A 9,634-nucleotide genomic window follows, 5' to 3' on the forward strand; every position below is an offset into this window, starting at 1 on the left:
TAACCATTGTTAGTTAAGATCTGCTTTAATTTAGTTACTTCTGAGTGGAAGAGTTCCCACGATGAGCAGTTCCTATGAGCACGACGTAAGTATGACCTGATAACTGACAATTGGTACCGCTGCGGACACTCACTCACAGCATTAAGGCATCTACCCAAGTCCGTAGCTTTACGATATACGGAGGTTTTATAGTTACCATTCTCCTCTTCTATTAATACATCAAGAAAAGGGATTTTGTTGTTTGCACTTATCTCATAAGTAAATTTTAATATTGAGTTATGTTCCATGGCAGTTCTTAGTTGTTTAAGGTGGTTTTCGTCTCTAACGACCACATAGATATCATCAACATAGCAACAATACGTGGTTAGACGCAGGTTGGTATCTTCTAACACTTTGTTTTCTAGGTGACACATGTAAAAGGCAGCAAATGTTGAGCCCAGGGGTGAACCCATGCTGACTCCGTTAACCTGCTGATACAGCTTACCGTCTGGGCTGCGAAAGGGAGCTTCGGTGGTGCATGCTCTCAGTAATGTTTCCAAGTTGTGGGTTGAGATCTTAGGTGGGCACAGGGTTGGGTGGTGATACACATTTTCTAAAATTATCTGTATAGTTTGGTCTACTGGTACGTTAGTGAAGAGGCTTTCAACATCTAACGAAGCCAAGAGTCCGCTGGGTCGAGTAGAGCGGATAATGTCTATGAACTGGTCTGTGGACTTCAGGGAAAACTTCGCTGGAATGTATGGTGTAATGATTTGATTTACTTGTCTCGCTGTTGTATACGTTGGTGTGGTTACCTGGGAGATGATGGGACGGAGTGGGTTGTTGGTTTTATGGGTTTTTACATTACCGTAGATGTACCCTGGAGCATACTGTCCAACTATGGGGGTGAGGTGTGGTGAGTCTCGGCATGCGTTGTTTGCAGTAATAACTCGATTGATTTTCTTCTTGAGAGTTTCTGTTGGATCACGGGAAATCTGCTGGAATTTGGTATTGTCACTGAGAATAGCATCCAGTTTGTGTTGGTAGTCTTCTTTGTTGAGGAGAACATAAATGTTAGACTTATCAGCTCGCCTAATGACTATGTCTGTATTAGTTCGAAGATCCTTGGCTGCTTGCTGAAGTTCTGGTGTAAGGAGAGAGCTCCGTTTGTAGCTGCGTCGTCGTGTGCCCTCGCCCCTCAATTGGTCTTGCAGGTCAGGGTTAATGGTAATTTTGCCTTGTTGTTCCAAAAGGCCCGACCACAAGCAGCGACAATTACAAATGAACATTACACACACAATAACACAACTGGCAACACTACACAACAACAAACACCCACTCACCCATACAACCTTCGCAGTCAACCACGTAGCTCATAGCTGACTACACCTATAAGGTTTGTCTCTTTTATCCATACACTTTTAACTGTAGCTCATACTTGACTTCACCTAAAGGGTTTGTCTCTTTTATCCATACTCTTGTAACTCTACACTTTTATTAGTCGTTGTTGTACATTTCAGTATATATATTGTATAGGTTTATGTTGTATATGTCATGTTTTATAGTGTATTGTATCTATATTAGAGTCGCTGATGATGTGTAAGGATACACGAAACGTCCTACGAAAAATGAAAATAAATAATTAATAAAATATAGTTACGACATGGATCTTGGACATATTATCTACAACCTGAATCATAGTGTAAAACAATGTGTAAGAAAACTCGAAAAGATCAACAGAAAAATAGTGAACAATGGCTACGCCATATATATATATATATATATATATATATATATATATATATATATATATATATATATATATATATATATATATCAGATACTTGTATAACCTATAATACCGTTCCCCATAACTACCAACATTTTCACAGGCCAGATATAACACACTGAACTCAACATCACTCCCCGTTGCTCACAACATTTTCACAGCACAGGACTAAATAGATTGAGCGAGGTGACGTTGACGCTGGGTATGCACAGGATTTTTGTAATACCATCAAAGTGGAGGGGAAAATGTACTGACATGACGCATTACATGACCACTGCATGACTCTAAAACACACACACACACACACACACACACACACACACACACACACACTACAGATATGCAGGCACACACTACAGACATGCATGCACACACACACCCAAACACACACACTACACATTCACACACACACACACACACACACACACACACACACACACACACACACACACACACACACACACACACACACACACACACACACACACACTTCAAACATAAGTGTGAGTTAATGTTTTACTGGGCACCAAAATATCAGACGTTGTTGGTTTGCAGTTGATTTAAAATTAGTGTGGTTTAGAAAATTACAGCAGGTCCACCTTCAATTTCAGGCCAGGGTTTGTAAAATACAGCTTGGTGTATGAAAGGACGAGGCCCTGGTGGTTTTTAATGTGAAGGTGACACGAAACACGTAAACTGCTTTTGTACATATATACTTAGTTTCCTATTCCTTTGAGTCATACCTTGAATCTCGTCCTCGGCAGTTGCAGCTTATACACAAAACCCTTTTATAATTTTCAGAATATTCATATAGTAAATGTATACTCATGAAACAGATTTGGTGTCTGTCTTATGACTTTTGTAATAGAAGGGAAATAGGTTGGTATAAGTTTTGTATGATCACTGATGTAACTATACCCGTTTTTGCGTTAACTTGGCTCAAAATTTCCATATCTTCATCACCAGTGCTGAAATATACAGTAGATGTAAATTAACACTAGAATATGATGCTAATCACGAAAAAGTGTTATGGAAAGCATATGTAGCTGTTGTATTGTGGCAGTCTGCCACGGAGCTACATGGTATAAGCTGCAAAAGGAAGAAAATCTTTGCCAGGCTAAGGTAAAAAGAGTATAGTCACCCAACAAGGATACAAAAGAGACTTAAGACAAGAAAACTGTGCAATATGTTTATCTGTATTTCTGTCTATCTGTCTATGTAATATGTAGGCCTATAGATATTCCATCAGGAATTCAGGTTCTTTAAAAAGACTCCCACATCGACTGTCTGCTTTCCTTGAGGAGGACCGTGATACACACTCAGGAGTCTCGTTGTTCTCAGTCTCCTAATTTAGTTGGGAGAGAAGCGAGCTTCAGTTTACCATCATGTTACTCTGGGTTAAGGAAATTTAAGGTGTATACACATAAAACAGACTTGGATAGTATGCATACTTGTATAGGAAACTGTCAGAACCAGTCAGCGCATTCAAGGGTGCACCAGGATCATCAAAACTGCACCAAACATCCACTCACTTAAACTGCATATTACATTTATCTGTTTATTTACTTATCTATATATCTACATTCAAGCTTCGTCAGGATAGAATCTTTCCACTCGCAAGCTAACAACAAGCAGGGACCCCAGCCCCCTCTCCACACGCCAGGCTGTTAGTCACATGAAGGTCGGATGGGCTCAGAATTGCAACAATTTTTCCTCGCCCACCACTTCCAATTTGTATAAATGTGGATTCTTGTGTGAACTAATATCCAGCAGCTCGTGCATGGCCGTATTTTGCAAGCGAACCAGACAGATTATGCTCTTATTTTTGCCTGCTTGCATTCAAACATTTTTTCTTCTTGGCTTTGTAGTTTTTGTGAATGGAAGGGTGCGATGATGGAGGCAGATTTTCATGTAGATGGGCTTCAAAGGAAGGATAGTAGTCTATGTGCGGTACACTGGACGGCAGACACGGTAAAATGAAGGGAATAAATAAACATACAAATATGTAAAATGAAATAAATAAACAAGCCAGTAGGTGACAATGGCCTGCTCTATGCACACCAAGCTTTGTCAGTGACTGGAAGTGAGTTTCGACACTAAAAGTCATTTCTGCATGGAGGTACCCTAGTGAAACATTCCACCCAAGAATCATGGCCCTAATTTAATAATCTTTGGAGCTTTAACATTTCACGCGAGTAAGATCGTAATTTTAGTGCACTTCATATTTTCTGCACTTGATGACCTTTTATCCCTGACCTGGCGGATATAGGCCATGCATGTACGAAGCACACTTGTAGTACTCGTTAACGTCTATAAGCGTGCAAAGTTTCATTCAACTCATCCACCCACTGTGGAACAAGGGAACTTGAAATTCGCAGAATGGCCCACCAGAGGTACAATTTTAGATGGCACTGCCAGCAACTGGAAGTGAGTTTCGACACCGTCATTTTTGTTTGAAGGTACTCCAGTGCAACATTCCACCAAAGAATCATGGCCATGGCTTAATAATCTTTGAAGCCTTAGCATTTCGCACAAGTATAGTTATATTTTAGCTATTTTCACCGTTTTTGCATTTTTTACCTTTGATCCTTTACCTGGCCAATGTAGCACATAGGTGTACAATAGAAAGTTTTAGGACTAGTCAGTGTCTATAAGCGTGCAAACTTTCATTCAGTTCCATCAAGCTGCTGGGGAACTAGGGGGGCATTTTTGAAAACCAGTACTGGTTGTCAAGGACACTGAGGCCAATCTCCGCAGGGTTGCCACTCGAAAGCTAGAGGAAAAATGGATGGCACACTTCCTATAGGGAAAGACTTCAAGAAGCCAGAGCTTTCTACGCCCGTTAGGAATGCGTTTGCAGCTCAAAAAGTGAAAACTATGAAAAAGTGGGTTTTCAGCCGTTGCTAGGCAACTATTCGTTGCCTAGCAACCAAAATCTCGCAGACACAATTAGGTCTTAGGCTAGTCATTGTATCCAAGTTTGGTCGGAATCGTTTAATTCTGAATGCTTGAAATGCCTGCCACAGTTAAGCAAGAAAGAATAAAAGAAAGAAAACGTGACTAGCAAGAGCAGCATGGAGCTGGCGAATAAATGGATTTTTACGGATGGTTGCACTCGCCTCACATCTCGAGTAGCTTTATGAAGGTCGGTTTGTTTTTATCGGATGGAACTAGGCCACTCCTGAAATTCAGATACTAAGCCGTAGGTGCATGGAATTCAGTGAAGTTATGACGCAGGAATGAGTCCTCTTGGTTACTAGTCAGATCTTCCCGTCAATATGCCTACATCTGTCCACCAATTCACTCTTAAGCCCAGATACTAAATAGTAGTTGTATGGAGTTCATTGAGTTTTAGTTGTGAGGCAGGAATGAGTCTTCTTGGTTACTAATCAAATCCTTCCTTCAATATGACTACATCTGGCCACTAACTCACTCTTGAAGCTCATGCTCTCCTTGGTTACTCGTCATATCCTTCCTCCTATATGTCTACATTTGGGCATCAACGGGGATGAAGAGGGATGGAGAACTTTGTCAGATGAAATATACCTGCCTATATAAAATTCTACACACACACACACACACACACACACACACACACACACACACACACGTACTACACCATTTGATATGAATGTCAGTCCGTCGGGAGCGCACAGTCTATGAACAAACCATATAATTTTCTTGTTTGCCTCCGCAACACTGTCTCTTCCTCTCAGTAATGTCTCTTTGCCTCACAATCTCTCTCTCTCTCTCTCTCTCTCTCTCTCAAACCACTGCTCTCCACCTTGCCACCGCGTTCCAAACGGCCGCAAAAATCACACAATTTGACGAAAACTTCCGCACCACCCTATATACATGGCCTGTAAACGTGATTTTTATGCCCGTGTGCGGTGACTGTGGCCTGTTAAGTCAAAGTTCCGCATCGGTGTCTCTGAGTGATTGGCGATGTGAAACGTAGTCGGCAGCTTTTACCTCTCTCTCTCTCTCTCTCTCTCTCTCTCTCTCTCTCCTGTGTAGTGACTGTGGTCTGTTAAATCGGGGTCGCGTATCGGTTTTTGCAACTAATGGGCGATGTGAAGAGTCGACGGTATCGCTCTGTCTCTGTCTGTCTGTCTTATCATTCCTTTCCACTCTACCCCTTTCTTGCAAATAATTTCTTCCTCCCTTTACTCTTTTCTCTTCTCTGTCTGTCTTTGTCTCTGTCTATCTGTCATCATTTCTTTCCACTCTCCCCCTTTCTTGCACACAATTTCTTCCTCCCTTTTCTTCTTCTTTCTCTTCACTGTCTGTCTCTGTCTGTCTGTCTGTCATATCATTCCTTTTCATGCTTTCCCTTTCTTCTAAAAAAAATTCTTCCTTTTCTTCTTCTTTCTCTCCTCTGTCAGTCTGTCTTTGCCTGTCTGTCTGTCTGTCTCTGAGGTTTATATAAGGCCAAGGCATTTACATACATGTTTTCTAACCTGTGCTTCTGCTACTACAGCATATGTTGATTGTGAACACCATGAAACAAAACCTGTAGAGTCATAGGCAATATACACCATAGACTGACTTGTAGAATATCTCATGTGGGGGAATTCTGGTGCAGTTTTATTACGTGTTAAAACACACACACACACACACACACACACACACACACACACACACACACACACACACACACACACACAAGCACGCTCGCCAATCGTCTATATATGTATCTGTGTATGTATGTATGTATAGGTGGAAATTTCCCGCCATGCTTCTCCTGATACAGTACCAAAATGATGTATATCTGAAATATATCTGCATTTTTCGTTTATCTGACGCTGACCTGGAGTTTGATTAGTTTTCCAGTAATTTACCTGTACTTTTCTTTTAACTGATAATTCGTTTTAGAATAAAATTTATCTGTTGTACAAGCTTCCTTGTGGCATAATTTAATCTACAGGAGATTTACCTGTGGTTTACTAAAAATTTACCTGTAATTTAAATTTAGCCTAATTTACCTGTGGTGTGTGGAAGGAAGAGAAGACGGAGGGGGGTGCAAGGAACAGCGTGGTGGACTGAAGAGGTGAAACAGGCTGTGGCACAAAAGAAGAAAGCATACAATGAATGGATGAGAAATAGGGGCGTGGAAGAAGTTGAGAGGCGGAAGAGAGAGTTATATGTGGAAAGAAGGAGAGAGGTGAAAAGATTAGTAAGAGAGAGTAAGAACAGAGTGGATGAGGAATTTGGAAGGAATTTGAGTGCAAAGTGGAGGGACTGTAAGAAAATGTTCTGGAGAGAAGTGAAAAGAGTAAGACAGGGTGGAAGTGAAGTTAGCAGGGGAGTGAAAGATAAAAATGGTAGATTACTGGTGGAGAAGGGAGAAAAAGTGAGTAGATGGAGAGAACACTTTAAGGAATTGTTGAATGTAGAGGATGGAAGTAATGCGAGTATAAGTGGCTGGGGAATGGCTGGGAGAAGGAGGGAGGTGAGAAGACAGGAAGAAATCAGTAGGATAGAAGTTGTGGAAGCAATGAAGAAACTTAAATCGGGGAAAGCCCCAGGAATTGATGGAGTGTGTGGTGAAATGCTGAAGCATGGGGGAGAGATAGTAGTAGAATGGATGTGGGAGATGTGCAGATTGGCCTGGGAGGAAGGTAGAGTCCCGGAGGATTGGTAGTCAGGTATAATTATTCCCTTGTACAAAGGAAAAGGGGAAAAAGAAGTGTGTGGTAATCATAGGGGCATTTGTCTTCTTAGTATAATAGGAAAAGTGTATGGTAGGATACTTATAGACAGAGTTAGACAAAGAACAGAGAAATTAGTTGGAGAAGAACAGGGAGACTTTTGGAAGGGAAGAGGTTGTGTAGATCAGATATTCGTTCTTAGATCTTTAGTGGAAAAGTTGCTAGAGAAGGGAAAGAAGTTGTATGCGGCTTTCATGGATTTGGAGAAAGCATATGACAGGGTGGATAGACAAGGATTGTGGAAAGTGTTAAGAATATATGGAGTAGATGGGAAGTTGTTGAATGCTGTGAAGAGTATGTACGATGGTGCGAAGGCTGCAGTGCGTGTGTATGGTGAACTAAGTGAATTTTTCTCTGTGAAAGTTGGGTTGAAACAGGGATGTGTCATGTCTCCATGGTTGTTCAATCTGTACATGGATGGGGTAATAAAAGAGGTACAAGGTAGGGTAGTGGATGTTGGAGTGTCCCTGGTGAGAGAGGATAGTGTTTGGAAACTCCCTGTACTGTTGTTTGCAGATGATACTGTGTTGTTGAGTGAAGACGAAGGGGAGCTGCAAGGCTTGGTGGATGAGTTTGAGAGAGTGTGTAAGAAACGGAATCTAAAGGTGAATGTAGGGAAGAGTAAAGTGATGGTCTTTGAGAGAGGTGAAGTTAGTGAATGTACAGCGAGGTTGGATGGTGAGGAATTGGAAAATGTGAGTATGTTTAAGTACTCGGGTAGTGTGATGAGTAAGGATGGAGGTTTGGAGGGTGAAGTGCTTGAAAGGGTACAGCAGGGAAGAAAGGTTGCTGGTTCTTTGAAAGCAGTGATAAGAAACAGGGAAGTGAGCACGGAATTGAAAAAGTTACTACATGACAGTATTGTGATACCAACTCTAACATACGGAAGTGAAGCTTGGACAATGTTGGAAGGACACAAGTCAAGAGTGAGAGCAGTTGAAATGAGTTATTTAAGAGGAGCCTGTGGAGTCACGTGGAGAGACAGGCTGATGAATGAGGATATAAAGGAGTGTTGTGGTGTTGATGTGGATGTGATAGGAAGCGTTATGAGGAACACACTGAGGTGGTTTGGCCATGTGGAGAGGATGGAGGGAGAAAGACTGACGAAGAGAGTGTATGTGAGTAAGGTGGAGGGGGGAAGAGGGAGGGGGAGGCCGAGGATGAGATGGAGGGATGGGGTGGAGAGGTATATGAGAGAGGGGGGTGTGAGTTGGGAGCAGGGCAGTGAAATGGCGTGGGACAGGGCGACTTGGAGGCGATTTGTTTGTAGCCACCCCAAACGGGATTGAGGCGTCTGGCAATAGATAGATAGATAGATAGTATATCAAATTTACCTGTAATCTAATGAAAGTTTACCTACGGCAGGGAAGCGACCTGTAGCCATGCAACATGGCGGCACCCATGACGGCGACGGAGGCACGGGAGGAAGCGGCGGAGGCGGCGGCGGCGGCGGCGGCGGTGAAGGTGGGAGCATGAACAGCGGCAGCCTAACACTATGTTCCCTTCACCCCGTCTTGCTGATGGCACTGATGGCACTAGTGGCGGGGTGGCACTAGTACACACACACACACACACACACACACACACACACATACATGCATCATCATCATCAGCCATTGCAAGTCCACTGCTGAACAAAGGCTTCTCTCAACCTTCTCCACGAATTCCTTGACTGAACCAATCTCCGCCAGGTTTTGCCTGCAAACTTTTCAGTCTCATCTCTCCATCTCCTTTCTGGCCCTTCTCTGTTACGCTTGGTGTCTCTTGAATCCCAGTCCATCAGCCTCTTGCTCCATCGATTATCCCTTATTCTTGCTACGTGACGTGCCTACTTCCGTTTCTGTTCTTTCATAACGTCTACAGTAACTTTGACAGTCAGTTTTCTCACTCAAGATGATCTTTTCCTGTCAAAGATATTCCCAACACTGACCTTTCCATTGCTCTTTGAGAACACAGTAGTTTGTTTTCTATTGATTTTGTCGGTTTCAAGGTCTCACAACCGTACACCTTGGCTTGAATCAAACATTTGTTTTATACTTCCCGTTTCATTCATACTGGCAAGCTGCTTTTCATGATGTCCCAGTGTTTATCAAAAGCTTTTCATCCAGTTATAATGTATCTTATTTCGCTATCATTGTTTTTCGTTAGTTTTAAT

The 9,634-nt window shown here is 42.2% G+C and overlaps 1 pseudogene; it reads left to right on the plus strand.

The window, feature by feature from the left end:
• LOC145391128 (uncharacterized) overlaps nucleotides 1-9,035 on the plus strand; it is a 95,437-nt pseudogene extending 86,402 nt beyond the window's left edge.
• Nucleotides 9,036-9,634: the final 599 nt, after the last annotated feature.

Source organism: Coenobita brevimanus, chromosome 17, assembly GCF_032717465.1.
Source record: "Coenobita brevimanus isolate Jiangsu-jjx chromosome 17, ASM3271746v2, whole genome shotgun sequence".
Lineage (NCBI taxonomy): Eukaryota > Metazoa > Arthropoda > Malacostraca > Decapoda > Coenobitidae > Coenobita > Coenobita brevimanus.